General features: G+C 42.6%; 1 protein-coding gene across 1 annotated transcript in view; it reads left to right on the plus strand.

The window, feature by feature from the left end:
- Window positions 1-6,710: 6,710 nt before the first annotated feature.
- The window catches only part of ppp1r16b (protein phosphatase 1, regulatory subunit 16B), a 64,090-nt gene continuing 52,608 nt past the window's right edge, over window positions 6,711-18,192 (plus strand). The window contains exon 1 of the mRNA XM_060069019.1: window positions 6,711-6,884. The gene's annotated coding sequence lies outside the window, so the exon portion shown is untranslated. The remainder of the gene's footprint in view (window positions 6,885-18,192) is intronic.

The raw sequence follows: 18,192 nt of genomic DNA on the forward strand, positions 1-18,192 counted from the left end.
TCATCTGAGCCAACTTGCTAGTTAATACTCTAAATAACCAGCAGGTTTATTAAAAGAGAAAGAAAAGAGGAATGACGTTGGCCTACATATAAAACACGTGTTCATCCTTAAGCTGGATTTTACAATTGTTTAATGGCCTCTGGGCTTAAGTAGGTCACTTTAGTGCCGGTGTTGTGCCGTGGTATGCACCCCTCCAGCAAAATGCTTTCTTGGATGTTTGGCCAAAGTAAATAAAAATGAGTCCATATGAGTCAATCAGTCAATAAAATAACTGTTTGTGATGAGAAGACAAAGTCCTTGAGATATGCCACAACTATTTGTAAATGCAAACCTGTCCCTAAAATCAGAAGAGAGCATGCAATTCAAGAACAGAGCACCAAACTTAATTCATGATTGGGTGAATTATAGCTGAGGTATATTTTCATTGTGCGGGTGAAAATGTTTGCGTGGGATAAGAAGGGTATTGGTTTGCGTCCATTTATTATCCGTTAATAATAACGTGTTTTAAGAACTTTGCGTTGAAAAGAACATCTTCTATTTACACTCTTTAAAACTCAATTCTTCTAAAATTGAAATGCTAGCGTAAATAACTGATGCTCTCCTCTTCTCTTCCATCCAATTCCAAAGGACTGAAACGCAGACCATTGCATTCAAACCATAACATAGATTAAGAAATAATGACCCAAACGATGCAAATAGTTAGCTAATATTTGTAGTAAAGCTGATTGGTACATGAAGCTATTTATGGGCTGTGTTGGTTCAATAAGTAAGTTGGAGTAGGGGGATTACACAAACGTCACATTCCGAGACAATGGTACCACCAACAGAACCTGCCAAACAAAATGCTAAATTTAACTTTATGGGTATTTATATGCTGCTTTGGGATTAGCCCTATGGGCGTGGGGTTACAAAGGTTTGATGGGGATCAGTGTGATCTCAGCAAAACGGCCTCTATAATGCAGGGACAAATTAGAGGAATGAGTAAAGGATAGGCCTATTTTTTTTTCCTCTGGCAAAGTCCCTCCCACTTTACGGTGCCCTGCGAATTGCAACAGGGCCACTAGTCTCTCCTTCTTGCTTGGCTGGTTTCATCGGTCAAATGTCTATGGGAAATAAAATGGGGTTCTTGAATGGTCGTAGGTAGGCCTAGATAACAAACTCAGTAGGTGGTAAGTAAAAACTGCTCACGTTTTGAACTGTGAGCAACTTTGAACGTTTTCCACTTGGGTTTTGCAGTAGTAAACGATTAGAAATGCTACTTTAACGGCACCGACAATCCAAAACCAAAGTGGAATCCAGAAAGGAAAAAGTGTGTAGAACTTCAAAACGTGAGCAGGTACTTCTTCGCCAGGTACTTGTGGGCCACTGTCAAACTGATTAACCAACACTTGGTTGATAAATCGGTTCTAGTCATATATGGTGTTGATATTTCTATATTATTTTCCTTGACCCGGCATTTAGTCATGTCGATTATGGGAACAATTATGTCTCGTAATTAAGGACGTTTAAAAATAATGATGATAATATCCATCATTATGTTAATTGACAAACATTTGACAAACATTTCATCACTATTCTGGCCACTTTTGGCACTGAAAGAAGTGGTGTATTTGAGATTAGCTAATGGGATGGACTGTATACCTTATTAAATAGAACAACTATTTCCACATTGCCACACGATTAAAACCTAACATTTTGAGTTATCTAATCCCTAAACGGATGGCTATTCTTTCATGTGTCAAACATTTGCATCTGAACTCTCCAGCGTCACCCTGTGTTCAATTAACGAAAGAAAAGCCGAGAATAGCCAATGTCAGCATTATAATTCACTCACTCTATTTTACAATGGATCGAGAAGCCATCAAAGTGGTCGCATATTATTTATAAAATAACAAAATCAAGACGTCATGCGTGTATCCATAAAGTGCTTACATTTAAAATGTGGATAATCGTCACTCATTTTAAGTGTGATTTCCTTATGCTGCCAACAGAGGGCAACCTTGGATTTTATTCATGAAATGCTGATCCCTGAGGATGTTCATCGAACTGAGAGAAACCAATCATTTGTATTTGCCTCAATACCATGCACTTCATTAAAATCACTTGTTACCTCATGAGGTGTGTCTTCTAACCGTATACAAAATATTTGTTTTCTAGTAAACTGGCTTATTGCTAAGCAAACACACACATTTCCTCTGGCAGCAGTGGTTTTATATGTCTCTGGTCCAATCAGTGACCTGGAGTGTATTCCAAATGGGGTGTTGGGTGTGCGGCGCCTCAGTCGGTATGAAATCACTTGGGATGGAAGAGACCTGGAACTGTTTATTACAGCTTTGCAAGACTGCAGATCACGCAGAGGGACTTTCCCCTTTTGCAGTTGGGTAAACAATGCTTATTCACCACTCCCTGGTTCACTTCATTCAGTTAGCTGTATTCTCTACCTCCATGACTTCAGCCCTATGGTCCCTTCACAGGTTCCCGTCTGACAAACAGAATACTAAAGTAGACAGAATATATTAGTAGTTTCCTCTCTCTCTGTCTCTCTCGCTCTCTGATTATACGTGGTAGAACTCTCAGACAGTACAGAGTCAGTCTTCATGATGCTTCCAGCATAGAGTGATTTATCCACTTTGCTGTTGCTGTTCGGGTCCGCAAGAGCATTGCAAATGCTACGTGCTCATTTGAATATGCAGTGGAGAAGGCTGTGGTCTGTCACCACATGGAACTCAGTAAAAGGGGAACATGGATCATGGTTATCAGTGGTTGATACTGGACTACTACAGGCATTTACCGTGCATACCCACTGAGACTACACATATAAATGCAGGAGTATCAACGTTTGTCGATCCATAACATTGCACAAATATGACTCATTCTCCAAAGTCCTTCAGCTTAGCTTCTTTATATCAAAGCTGTTAATATTTAATGGTATTACTGAGGCCAAAATCCTTTTAAGATCATCTTTGATGATGCAATGACCCATCATCCAAGCCATGTTTTTTTTTTACTACTCCTAATTTACGCACATTCAATAGGAATATAAAGAGGAAGACATCTTTTTGGCAGAACGACTTGTGCTGTCATTTGCATTGCTATCTCTACATCTTTATATAGAGTCAGGCCATTATGTCATGCTGTGCCATAATCAAAGCTGGCAGATTGAATTGCAGAGCGTCACAAAAGCCTTTTTGTGAAGTGTACGTTTTGCATATGCCGAGGTCCATCAACACTGCTTGAATATTAACCATGCCGACAAGACTATAAGTTCCATTCAAGAGTTCATTCTTAGACGAATTTATTAAAAATATCATACTCTATTGTTAAATACTTATTTGCATACTTTCACATGATTTTCATACAATGTAGTTAAATTGTTTGGTTGTTTGCATCACTGGAGAATAATGGACAGATATCTTTATTGTGAAAATAGAAGAATGATGGTGAGAAAAGGTCCATACAATGCGAGGTCCAGGGAATTTTCAAATGGAATTTCAAAAACCCTCTACACTACAGGATTGAAATGATGATATAATTCCTAAAATAACCAAAACAATAAATCAAAACTCAACTATCTATATATGGGGAAATTAAGATGAAAACATTTGGCCTGAATCCACCCTGTGGATTCTCACCTGCCTTCTATAAATAGGCTATCAGCAATAAGCTATATATCTGTGATGCCGCACTGGGTCGATTAACTTATATGAAAAGCATTTTGTTCTGTGCTTTGTTCCCACCAATATAAACCCTTAGGTCTCCTTAGAATGAACCTTTGCCTCAATGTTCTGTGCGCTACTTTGAGTCATTTAAAAAATATATATGTCATACGTTTTCCTGAGATACTAGGTCAATTTACTATTATATATAAAATGTCAGAATAAAATAATATGGGTGATATCCTTGTACCGGGGAGGACCGGTAATCAATTTAGTAAAGTATTCTTCATCGTTGAAAGATTGCTCTCTATGAGCTGCCTTCTTCGGTTGTTGGTTCAGAGGGCCCTAGGTGGGATTTGACCCCACATCATAACTGCAGCAGGTAGAAAACATGTCTGTATATTCTACTATAAAATATTTCGAAGAAGAACCTTACAAAGAGCCCACAATTTATCTCTTGAAAAAACATTTGGCATTTTCTCGTTTTCGTTCTTATCTCAATGTTCTGGTCCGGAATATTTATTGCAGTTCGTCGAGCTAATGTGTCGTTACCAAACGACTAAGGCTTTATCTCGTGTCCCCGGGAGATAAGCCCCTGAGAGCCCTTTAGCGGGGTCTCTATCCCAGACTCCTTTGAATTCTTCTGAGGCCCATAAGTGGCCTCATTTGTGCATGTAACCGCCCAAGAGACAGACCAAGTGTCATTTGCAACTGTCCAATTTGCATGTCCGCTACTCACAGGGTACATTTCAAGTGCCCAGACACTGAAATACCAGACTATTCATGGTTCCCGTATTTTTGGAATCTACATTCACGTTCAATCTTTTCAAATGTTCCCTTGTCTGACCTGATGACACTATTATACCTTAATTTTGTCGCTCAGAAGAACATGATTGCTCTGAACACTACAATCACGTCTGCATTGATTATGAGTGGCCTGGCATGTAGCCTATAGACAGACAAAATATGAGGACAGTGCTCATATGTACGCCAGGACAGAGTCAATGTCTGTCCTCATCCAGTAGTTTCTTCTCAGAACAAGTGAAACCATCATAATCATAGATCCATCCAGTTGGGATTTCTCTGTGCTTTTGAGGAGGTGGGTTGCTGGTGGCTGATCAAAAACAGCACGGATAATGAATGAACAGAACCAACGTTTGGCCGGAACTAAGAAATGAGAGAGGAGATGGGATGAGCACTCTGACAGCATGAGGCGCATTACGGACACATTATGGTATCGACGAGCAGACATCGAAAACACTGTGGGACACCCTGAGAGGGGAGGCAAAACGCTTCCCACTCTCACAGTGTTCCGAGGAGAAAGAGGAAGCCTAATGCTTCACGGCTCTCATCGAGGCACATGTTCATGAGCACTGCTGTCATGACACCTGATAAATAATAAGCAACCGTGATTGCCGTCAATTTGGGAAATAGGAGGCAGAGTGGTCGATAACAAGGGCCGTTCTTGTTTTTTATCTATTAACATGTGATAAACAAAATGTACTTTTAAATTAGACCTGTTTGACAAAATGTATTCATATTCAATTATACAATGTATTTTCATAGACATCATCACCACTGGTTCACATAAGAAAAACGATAAAGGTTGGAGAGAACATAACGTGGGTACAGCCAAAAAAAAAAGGCAACGGTTTCAACAGTAATCTTACGGTTTCTCGAGTACCAAGTAACACTTGGAAATATCCAGGGAAAAGTGTGCATCATGGAGGCGAGACAGCAGCAGGCCATGAAATATGTAGAGGGCAAAGTGCTGAGAGACTCCACGCTATGCCTTGCCTCCCCACCACCCTGGCATCAGGAGTGGGGTGAGGAGAACAAGAAGTGGGGTTCAGGGAGAGTTGGAACAAACCCCGCCGACGCTTGCTGCTGACCTAATTCTCTCAGACCCTCGTCATGGGTGGTGAGCGAGGCATCCAATGCTGGGCTTCTTCTCGGCACCACGTGACCATAATACATGTATTGTAGTAGACCTACTATCTCTTGTGCTGCGCAACACAGCAGTATGCAGACGCATTGTCTCTATTACAGCGGTAGTATAGAGAAGTACATGGGCTTGAAGCTGTGAACACTAGAAGGGGCAAGTCTGTTCTTCATTCGCAAAAAACAGAAGAACGGAAAGGAATTGCAGTCATAATGATAATGGTCATAGTGACTGTTTATCAAAAATGTGTAACTTGGCGAGACGGCCTGTGACATATAGCTTTGCAAATGGCCGGTGACATGTCTTAATAGGGGAGCTGCTATGGTCTGCAGGTCTTTTTGGCCCTGAAGTATAGTTGGCATTCTGGGTCGCCTTAATGACAGCTTTGAAATTAATTTCCTCGATCCTTCAGGAATCACATTGAAGCAGCCTTATACAAGTAGCATAGTTTTGTATCGTCGTCAAAGTGTGGGGCAGGAAAAAATTAGGACGAAAAAAAAGGGATTGAGAATGATTTTTCATAGGGAAGGATATGATAGGCTTTCTAAAATGACTTGTTATAGAGTCCTTTACAACTAAAACGTGTAGGCCTATGTATAGGTACCATGTTATATTGAGGCATGATGGTTTTGTAACTTTCCAAATGACTATGCTTTACTACTTGTAGCCTATAGGCTACTAATACTACAGTTCATTACAGTGGAGTGAAAGGCTATTAAAACTTAGTGTCCAGAAAACAACAAATACATTCCCATCAATATGTAGCGTTGATGGGGACGTGGAATGGATGCTACACCATCTCACCACCGTTTAGTGTCTGCATTTTGCTTCAGTCTCCTCCCTCCAGCTGCCTCACCAGCACACCGCCCCGCCCTCAAGAGAAGCCTCGGAGAGAGAGAGAGAGAGAGAGAGAGAGAGAGAGAGAGAGAGAGAGAGAGAGAGAGAGAGAGAGAGAGAGAGAGAGAGAGAGAGAGAGAGAGAGAGAGAGAGAGAGAGAGAGAGAGAGAGAGAGAGAGAGAGAGAGAGAGAGAGAGAGAGAGAGAGAGAGAGAGAGAGAGAGAGAGAGAGAGAGAGAGAGAGAGAGAGAGAGAGGAGAGAGAGAGAGAGAGAGAGAGAGAGAGAGGGGGGCGCTGCAGCGACTGCTCTTGTAGGCAACTCTGCTGCTCTGTCCTGCTAACGGGACAAGTTAAAACCTCCGAGCTGTGCGTGTGAACGTCGGATCTCCGTCCTACTCTATCCATCTATGTGAATACAATCGACATGCTTCAACTTTAAACTAAAGTGCGGTAAGTAAACCCGTTGCATATGTTGTCAGTTTGGGGGATATAAGCTCCCCGATTATTGAATAAGTACAAGGTAGAGAGGTTTATCGCCCGGTAGAAAGTGGTACGCAGAACGGCATGCCGTCTTTACACATCTTTGAGCAGTTAGCTTACTTTACCCTATGGCGAAAGATAGTGAGAGAAGTGGGGTTAGGACGTGTCATGACACCGTTTGATGCATTGTTCCCGTCTCTGGTGTCTGAAATGTAGCAACAAGCAATTTTGATTGAAAGATAGTACTCCTCCACATCCTTCGCAGGAGGTCACCGTTAGATAGCAAATGTTCGAAAAAAGTGTCGCTTTTATTTCAAGTAGTTTTTACGCTGTTGGTTTGACCTTGTTAATGGCATGTTGAAAGCGGTTCAACGTAGCGTGTACAAACTTTGAAAAACGTCTGCCAGCGAGAGGGAAACGAGGCATGTCTCGGGGGAGGACCCGACACGGCTTCAGGCGGCGGTACGAGCCGACTGCTGAGAGTGAAGTGTGTGGACGGCGTCTCCGCCAGATTGACATGGTGGAATTGGCTAGACGCTGCCCACAAACATGTTAATTTCGCCCTTTAGGCCCTACGTACTATTAGGAAATCCAGAATATAAGGTTATATCCAGAGTCTATGCTGATGCAGTCTATAACTTGTGTATTTATTACATTGCTGTAATTATGATAATCAATTTACGATTTGGTTGGACTGTTCCAACCAAATCGTAAATTGTGTTCAATTGAGTGTTCAATTGTTGCATGTAACCAGGTAGCAGTCAGTCATGATTCATCTTCCCTCCCTCCTGTAACACAGAGAAGCTATTGGTGGTTACTAGTAAATCCTTGCTAAGCCCTCTGTAAGGTGGACACATGGTTGTTTAAGCTGTCTCCCTGCATTGCCATCCTCAAAATGCTAACAGAAGGAAATCATTGGGGGCTGTGGTTTGGGGAATAATAGCAGATGTGAGTTTGGTATATCTTTGTGTTTGACACCATCGCCCTTTACAAATGCTTGATATGGGAAGACAACTTGAACGATTTCTGGTGCCTAACCACAACGCATCTGTACCGGCTGGCAGCTTATGTCAGAAATGCTCCATCAGACAGCACACACACACACACACACACACACACACACACACACACACACACACACACACACACACACACCCCACAATCCACCCCCCAGACATAGTTTCAAGGAAGAAAATGCACATTCACTTTTAACAGACTCAAAGCAAATTCACAATTACAAGAGACAAATGACACACAAAAACGACACGACAAACACCCCCTCCTCACAGACACAAACGTGTCAGATGAGCACAGGGGTCTAATTGCTAATAATTGCCATGATACTGTGCATTCGCCGGTGTGCTGTGTGTGCAGAGTGACGGCAGACAGCCTAAGCCTCCCACAGCACCTGTGCTTTACTCACAATCTGCCCGCCATAATATATTCTCTCTAGTTTTGTAGACTAACTGATGTTTAATTATTCCAACACAGCAATTTGGATGCCGCTCATGAAACATTAAAAGCTATCAGGCTCTCAGGGGCTCGACTTGATTCCTCCCCTCAAAAAACTCAGAGTCAAAAGCAGTGCTGACCAGGCAATGTCTGGGATCCACATTCAAACATGGTATCCCTTCCACCCCTTATTTTCTATACCGTTGCTCTGAAAAACAAGATATTATGAAAAACCTATTTTTTTACATAAAAATAAACTCTTGCTACAATCTTAATTTACTTTGCCATGGCTGACGGAGATAAGGACTTCATTATTGGTGTTCAAATGAAAAACAAAGGTGGTTTATCGTCTTATTGAACAAAACATAGCAGACAATACACTGTTCTTTATGCATTGCTGTGTATTTAATATAAATTCCACCCTAGCCTGCGGTCATTGATAAGCATGCACGGACCACCAGGTTGGTGTTGAGTGGACAAACGCATAGCCCCGTGATATCAGACGATCTGAGATCTCGTTGTCTACCGTGAGTCTGGGGATTTCTCCGTTCAAGTTAGTGGTTCGAACTGCAGCGCCAAAGGCCGTTAACAGACCTACAGCCCCTACATTTTACTGGGAGAAGTCGCTTTAACTGGAATTAATGCTCTCCCCCCCCCCCCAATCTCTGACATAGTGAAAAAACATGGCGATATAGTAAATTACCTTTTAGCACAGAGAGAGCTTTTTAAACATTGAAAATGGATGTCCTGAGCATCGTCTCTTTATTTGATTCATTTTCATATAATGCGTCTACAAGATTGGTGAAATTAAGTTTTTCAAGCGACTTTCTTTCAATATTTGAGGACAAGAAAGACTTGTTGGTACGATAAGCATTGACAAGCATACATGACATCTGTTCTCGCAAATCTTTTGCACACAGTTTTTTCAACAATACCTTTCTCTTCAGTCTCTAGTTGAGTGTAGCGTTGAGAGACTGACTAGTAGGGAGACTAACCAATGCATGGCATTCATGTGAAATTCATGCTCCATCCCCAGTGGTCAGAAAAATACAATAACATACAACTCGATATTAGCAGGAAAACCACCAAGAAAGCTATAGCTTAATCAACGTCGTCATTAAACCCTGTTTAGTTAGGGATCTGTCTCTCTGCTTAGGGTTATTACTGAACCGATTAATAGGCTGGGTGGTGTGTCCCCTGCGTTTAGGGACCAGCAGGACCCCAGAGATTTGGGACCCCAACCGTGACCACTCACTGGCAGGGTGAATCTGCCGGCGCATGCTCGGTGTGGAGGCACCAAATGACTTTGTTTGGGGGTTGAGTCACCCCCTAACCAATCAGGAAACCTAACCCACGGAGCAGTGTTTCTATTTATGGCTCCAGCAAAACCAATATGTTTTGTATAAATCAGTTCATCTTCATGTTAAAGTGCCCCCGCAAAGTACATCATGGTATGTTTGTTTACCTTCCATGAAGGCGAATGTAAAATGCAAGGGCTGAAAAGCCCATAGGTGATTCAGAGTGTATTCCCTGCCCAGCCATGCAATCTGTTCATTCTGCACTGGTCCAGCACATTTTCTGCTGCTCATCTGACAGGAATGGCCCCTTAAATCTTTTTGTCACAATATTATGTCCAGCCCAGACGGTAACTCTATATTTCACAGCACTACCACTTCCATTACCATACCATTGTTGAGCTGCTTTCCAGAGTGACATTCAGTCTCCTAAATTATGTCTGTGTAGTGGATGTCGCAGGAGGCTTAAAACACGTCTATATGTCTGTATGTCTGTTTGTCTGTCTATCCTAGTGAGTCCCTCGCTCTTTTAAAAGAGATCAGACCAAGGAAGGAACTCATAAGCAAAAGAAGATACTAGTCTACCTAGAACCAGACACATCGCAATCAAACAAGCATAAATGACAAAACAACCAAAGGTCCAAGGGAAAGTTGTTTCCCTTTTAAAGCCCTGCTCAGAATCCTTCAGAGCGGTGCAGGTCAAACGATTAAGTGTGATCTTAGCATAAAATGCATGGAACAGCTGACGGTGCATCGACTCCATGCTTAGTGGAAGACTGATGACTTAATCAACCTAGCTTATTACAGAAGCCCTGTACTGCCGCAGCCAGTCAGAATCTGAGTGTTTTTGTACACAGGAAGTGAGTTCATGAGCGTTTGTGGGCTGTGCTATGAGTTCAGGAAGACATTTGCCCCTAGAGGCCCGTGTAGGCGTTTTTTCACCCCCTTGCATTGTTTTGAAAACTAAGCAGAGCTGTGATGGGGCCAGGTTGAACACAGACAGCACATGAGGAATAATGTAGATATAAGTGCAGATGCTTACTTTCTTAAACAGCAATACTGTCCTACACTTGTTTTGATGTGCTCAAGGAGTTACATCTCTATTAGATTAGAGGAACACAGCTGTTGGTCTTCAAAGGTAAAATGGCTTTTTGAAGGCTTTTATTTTTTCCAAGTCTGCCTTTGTGCAGTGAATGATTGGTTATTTTTTTACGTCTGCTTTGCTCTGGCTTTTTTTTCAACCATGCTCTTCTCCCTTTGTCTAAAATTTAAGCTAAATACAGACACTGGCTGATTGTACGAGGGCTGTGACGTGTGTGTGTTTGTGTCTATGTCTGTGTTGGTGCATGCTTTCGCACTGCGCAGACAGTTTTTCAGTATTGGTCAGTGTAATATGCCTCAGGTATCTACTGCCATACAAACCTTTGCAAATGTGTGGGTTAAGGTTTGTTTGATAGCCGTGGTGCTTAACTGACTGAGACTTCCCCACCACACACACGGCTACACTTTCAGCTCAATTGTTATACAAGTTGTTTGTTTTGTATGCCACTAATTCTGTGCAATCTATCACACAGGCCATAAGACACAGAATACACTCTTTTGGGGTTGTAAGCCCCTTTACCTCTAGTGTTTAGAGAGTGTTGGAATGGGAGTTTTGCATTTTTAATGAGGGGTACTGGTAGCCTAACCAATGTGCTTCGGCTCTTCTCCACTTCTCAAAGTGAGGCTAACCTCCAAAGTGTTGACATCTCAGTTCCCTGAAATATTGATGAGCTAGCATAAGTCCAAAGGGCTCCTTTTGCGAATCCCCAGATGATGCCAAAGGACTTATAAAGCTCCCTGAATGTCTGTGTCTACACTTCATCTAAACCAATGGGCTAGCTTGCTGCATTAAAACATCCCATTAACGCTAATAATCTAGGGCGGTATAGTTGACAATTATTTTTTTAATTAGAGATTGCCAATTTGTCTTATAAACAACATGGATGGTGGTTTTCTTGCCCATTGCTTTATGGCCAACTCGGGCCTCGTGTACGTCTGTCTCTCTGTTGTGGGGTAGAGGCTGTAGGCTGGTTCTGTTAATCCTTGCTAGGGCTGATGGACCGGGACCAGACCATAATTAGCCTGTCAAAAGACTACAGGATGAGGAGGATGAAAAACTGTTCAAATGAAATGAAAGACTGACACAGACACCGAGGTGAGAGGGTGGAATAGATGGTAGACAAATAAAGGAATGAAAAATGTATTGATACAAGAAGACATTGTCAAAGAACAGAATGGAAAGGGGTAAAAGTTCAGAGTGCCAGCATTCGATGAGGCAGTTCATGAACCTAAAGTCCAGGGCAAACTGTGGTCAAAACGTTTTCCTTTCTTTCCGTTTTCTTTGTGGAGCCTCCGGATTGTCTGCCCCACCCAAGTGTGTGCAGCTCAAACTGAACTGCTGAAGCGACTACCAGAGGTTTCCCAGCTCTTTGAACTGATACTTTCTATAAACATCCAAAGGGTAATTTATATTATTATTTAGATTAAGATCTCTAATTATCTTTTAAGTCACAAGTGCTTAAAAGAGCAAACAAAACTTTATCAACATTACCAAACACACATCGAAAGCCTAAGACACAGGGTTGGTTTGCTCTCTAAGATATAATTTTCTCTTTGACTTTGGCTATCCCCTTGTTTAATTGCCTGTTGACAAAGCTCATTGAAATTGGCCTCCCACAGTAACGGCTCTACTGATGTTGATGACTCTCTCCGTAGGAGCCAGGGTGCTGAGTCTGACGCGTGCTTCGGTTTTTGACACAGTGTACACCACATCCGGATGTTGGTGTAATTTAATGCACCCATCAGATATCCTTATAAACATTGGCATTGGTAAGAGAAAACACGATTGAATCTGAGCGTAGAGGTTTCACAACGGTGTGCACGACTTAAGACGCAATACCTGCTTACGGCTGTAAGGGATTTGTAGATTAAGCCCTCGTAGTGGCTACCCGTTGTTATTAGCGTTTGTGCACAGGAAGACCTGCATCGCAGGGCATTAAAAACTAAACAAGAAGCTTACAATAAGAGTGTTCTTAATCCTTTACTGTACGCCCCTCCTGGGGTGGGTAACGCAGGTTCCTCAGCCTGCCCCTGACCCACGACTGTCACTTTAAAGCCCCTGCTGCGTTTGCTTCAGATCAATGCAGCACTTGAAGCGCCACAATGGCCGGCCTGTTAGCGTGCTAATGTTGTGCTGAGCCAAGAGTGTGTGTGAGGCAGCGCTTGGTACCGCTGCTGAGATGTAGGCTAACGCTGTGTTTTTCAAAGCGTTTATGTAGCTCTGGTCTGGTGTGCTGCTGTTGCTGCACACCTGTAATTCATTACAGGTCAGCGAGGTATTGGTCAGTGGGTCCTGCTGGAATAAATCTCCAACAATGAATGAATGTATGCAATTTTAAGATTGCTGGGCCTGTGGGTGAAGGTTCCATATGCATATGCATATCTGCAGCTTATGCATTTTTTAAAGGTGATTTTTTGTGATGAGCTTGTTGCGTTTGTTTTTAATTTAATTATTGTGCTCCCTTCCAGGAGCTGCGACAGTCGGGGCTAGAGTTGCAGTTAAAATGACCGAACATCGTTCACATGACAGGTTTCTTTTACGTCTTTTAATGGCGTCTTTTCCTGCCCTCCTTACGTCACAACAACTGGGGAGAGAATGGCCCAGAATCCACCTGACCTGAGCACTTTTAAATCAAGGCTTCGCCCGAGAAACTAAATTCTCTTCACGCCGCCAACTAGGACAAGTCTTCTATAGACGGAAAATACAGCTCGCTTTAAAAAGAACGGCAAAAGGGAGAGATAGAGGCAGAGGGGGGGAAAGAGACGAGAGACAAGACTTTGGATGGAGAGAATTGATAAATGAGTAGGGTAGAGCTATGAAAGGTCACTCTCTGGCGACTAGGAATATTCGAGATGGGTGGACTGCCGGACGGAGTGGGTTTAATGGAAAATGGTAATCGTCAAATACAAGCTCAGCTGCCTTGTTTCTCTCTGGTCGTAGTTGGATGACTGTGGGTTTATGACAGCTTTGCACCCTCTTTACTGTGAGGCTAGACTGGGTTTTGGCGTTATCAAGGTTTTTGCAGAACATAACCCCCCCCCCCCTCCTCTCCTACCCCCGTCAGGACCCCCTTTTCCCCCCGCCATGGGTTTGAAGGAACTAGGGAAGTGAGCACAGATAGGCACACTCCACATGGCAAACACTTACATTACAAACTAGGCCTATATTCATATTGTTTATATTGACATACATCTTACCATGTATTAATATTAATGTCAAAAATTGTACAGTAAGTCTATCCAATCAATACAAAAACGAACTCCTTCCTATTCCCTTCTCACTTAAGTTATTCCACAATATCTATTCATGTTTAATTATTATAATTGACAAGTAGAGAGCAAGTCCAGACATTTCTCATGATCGACAATTCAATGGACCTGAAATACATCAAATGGAGTATCAAACCATCAATATTGTTGGTTTTGACGGTGTAATGAAAGGGTTTGGGTGGAGGCTGGGGAGCGGGGCTCCACGGCCCTGAGTCTGGTAGTGGAGTCGGCCCTGTATTCAGCTTCTGATCTGTGTACACACAGGAGCAGCTGCTTCTTCTCTATGCTGCTCTTTCTACTCCTCCTCTGATTAGAGCCTCATTCTTTATCTGGTAGAGGAAGCCCCTGATATGCAAAAGAGGAGCGGGAGAGAAACAAAGAGAGGGGCCAAACATTAAAAATATTGATTTGATTCTGGCGGCATCAAACATCAAATGTTCTTTGTGCAGCTGAATTAATGATCTGTGAAAATAAGGTGTGTGTGTGTGAATGTGCGCTTGCTGGTTACGTGCGTGCGTGAGTGTGTACGTGAAGCCCCTCCACCCAAAGGCAAATCTGGGAAGTGTCTAATTGACTTAAACTGCCATAAGCAAGGGTCATGTTTTGGCGGATGCCTTAAGGTTGTCCTGGGTCGGATGTTGGTGTAATTTCCTGTACTAATGGCCACGACCTGTACCTTTTTGGCTACCAAATGCAGTGTTTCCTTAACTTAACGTCAAAGAACCCAACGGAGAGTAGCAGGGATCCTGCCTTTTCGTCTCTTTATGACTCCATGAATGATGTGTTGAAAGAACGGTTTATTACACTTTAAAATTATTAATAACACTTAACGTGATTGAACTGTGGAGTTAAAGGAAGACTGAATTTAGGCGTAAGCTTTTCATTTTGCCGACATCCCAAATCAAACGGTGGAATCATGCTACAATGCCTTTTTCCCAGCTGGAAAGTATCATCTTTGAAGCAAAACAGATGTTTTTTGCTGGATAGCTTGACAGGGAAATAAATTGTTACGATGGATCCAGCTGGTGAAAGCAAATGTATGGCTCATTGATTTACGAGGACGTATTGTTGGATGGTAAAGTCAGCGCTGGGCTGAAGATAAAGCTGAACGACAGAAAAGGATGGAACAAGACAAGATCATACAGATAGATAGGTACGATCTTGGATAAGATCATGCAGATATCTCCCACCATCAAACCTCCTGTGTTCATGCTGGTAGTCAGGGTGGGGGGGGCCGGGGGGTGGGTTGTCAGAATCCCAGGCGCCACAGGTTCTTTGGCCCCAGCACTAACCTAGGATGTTTGTGAACCAAAATTCATATGCAGGGATGTGTGTTTTGCAGTGTAAAAAAATACACTCATAACTTTCGGTGGACAATCCGACCGCTATGTTGAGCTTACGTAAGACCTAACCTTGTACCATGTTGTGTTTGTGTCTATTGCGTCGACATTTAATGTTATGATTTACAGTTTACCTCTTCAGAATGCAGCCCTTGCGTTGCATACAAAGCTCTGAGTGACAAAGACTGCAGCTGCCCGTGAACCCAGGGAGAAGAATACCATGACACGCAAACACACACGTACACACTGTCTCTGACCCACACTGGCCCATTGTGCGTGACAGCGCTGCCACTGTGTCCATGTCTGGGGCACACGCCTCTTCCACGCCTTAGGCTGCACACTGTTGCAGAGCAGATATTAATATTATTATTGTAATGAAGAGCTTTGTGTGTGGACGCAAATGTGTGTGTATGTGTTTGCGTTGTCGTCTCCTGTGAGCCGGTGTGTCAGGGGGGTGTCGGCTGATACTTGTGTCCTTCTTGTCTCTTTCTTTTTGTTGTTTGTTTGAATACTCTCAATTCACCGGATAATGAGGCGCGTTTGTGCTCCACTGCTCTCGCACGGCGTCCCTTACCTGTGTGCGTTTAGCTGTGATGCCTTGTCGGCGCTGCCAGCCAAGGACTGATAACACCAGGCACGTGTTGCCTCATTGTGTGTGTGTGTGTGTGTGTGTGTGTGTGTGTGTGTGTGTGTGTGTGTGTGTGTGTGTGTGTGTGTGTGTGTGTGTGTGTGTGTGTGTGTGTGTGTGTGTGTGTGTGTGTGTGTGTGTGTGTGTGTGTGTGTGTGTGTGTGTGTGTGTGTGTTCTGATTCATCTGCCAGCATACGCTGCTGGCGGGTCTTAGTGTTGTTGCTTGTTTTGTCCAGCGCTGCAGGCAGTGGTCCAACAACGGTCAACACTGGACCGCACCCCCCACCGGGCCACACACACACACACACACACACACACACACACACACACACACACACACACACACACACACACACACACACACACACACACACACACACACACACACACACACACACACACACACACTGTCTCTTTGTTTCTCTCTCACTCTCTCTCTTTCTCATATACATTCACACACAAATAACGTGGTTCGTGTTGTGTGCAGCATGACTGTATCCGTAGCGACCCAGTGATTGACGGGGTCGTAACCTCAGTGGGTGGGATTGTATTATTTTGTTAACTCCCTCCAACTGGCCAGTTAGGGGAAGTGAAGTAAAAAAAAAAAAAGGCTTTGTTCTGGTCTGTAACTCCACATGTTAATCAAGATCATATGGCCAGAGAAACTATTCTGTGCGGTGCAATTTGTATGCCATGTTTTATAGCAACCATAGACCATATTGTTTACAATTTAACTAGCTGCCAAAGGGGCCATTCTGAATGGGAGAGTTGTGTGCTATGCCTTAATAAAAACCGAAGAAGATAGTTATCCCATATACAATATCAATACCTAATCTTCACTCCTCTACTGTCCTCAATGTATCTTTTCTTTCCTGGTTTTCTCTGTACACCTGTCCTCTTTTTTAATTAAATACAAGGCAGTAGGCTGAGGAGTTGAGCGTCCTCCCCAGTAATGGCTTGGTAATTAGTAGCAGTTGGATTCAATGAGAGGAGGATTCATGAAGAGACATTGTTGTTTTTATTGGTCAGCAGCAAGACCATCTTTTGAATTTCGGCTCCATTAACTTTATTGTATCCTTCTTGAGTAGTTGGACGAAAACCGCAGTGGTATACTGCTTGTGTTGCACCCGGCGTAACAAATAACAATCTGAAAGGAGCAGCTGGCATTCGTATTCATTTAAATATTCAAAATGCACATAATTAGATGGCTGATCATGGAACTTGACTTAATACTTTAGTGAATGGATTATGTTCTCGGCTTTGCATTCATAAACATAAAGTTAGGACAGCCAATTAGTTAAAGAAGTTTTGGTCAAATCATCACAAATCCTCAATAAATGAAATATGCTGTGAAATAAAAAAATCGGATATCCGTGTTCTTTTACAGGCCTGTAATAAGCCTGAATGCAATTAGTTGATGCCCTTTCTACCCGTCTACCCATCGCCCCACTTAACTCCAGACATTCTGCCGGTGCACTCATTGCGGATGACCAGAGTCTTCCACAAGGTTAGCCAGACCTAGAGCCAAGGCTTGCAAGCTAGTCCTTTCTCTTTGGGGACTGGCATTCAAGGGAGGCGTGAAGTGAGTGGTCACAGGTGGGTTCTTTTGGTTGGATACTTTTAAAATCAAACCTACCTTGCTAGTTCCTCCAAAGTTGCCTACCCTAGCTTAAAGTTTAAGTCTTGGGATTGTTCGAGGGGGGATATTTACCTTCATGGAGGATTGTATTTTTATTTCAGAGCAATTGAAAGTATGACATTTAAGATATACATTAAAGGCATCAATAATAACATTTTACATTTACATTTAGGGCATTTAGCAAATGCTTTTATCCAAAGTGACTTGCGATAAGTAACGTAATGTATCTATCAGGATAAAACATTGCATTGACAATTACTTGTTTAAGTTAATTTAAACTTATTTTGATAATGCTTTCTAATATCTATAGATGAAAAATGTTTATACAGGCCTACTCTCTCTGCATTTGCTGCTTGTGCATGGACTAATTGTGCCACACACAGTTGAAATATAGCGGTGGTCATATTATTAATGGCTTGAGTTGGGTTCTTTCTACACAGTATATTCACAATGGTCTTCATATAATTAATGGGTTAAGATGGGTTCTTTTATCCCCAATGCAGAAAACTGCAGAACTGCTGAAAAACAGCACTCACCGCTGCACTTTTCATT

Source organism: Gadus macrocephalus, chromosome 13, assembly GCF_031168955.1.
Source record: "Gadus macrocephalus chromosome 13, ASM3116895v1".
NCBI classification, from domain to species: domain Eukaryota; kingdom Metazoa; phylum Chordata; class Actinopteri; order Gadiformes; family Gadidae; genus Gadus; species Gadus macrocephalus.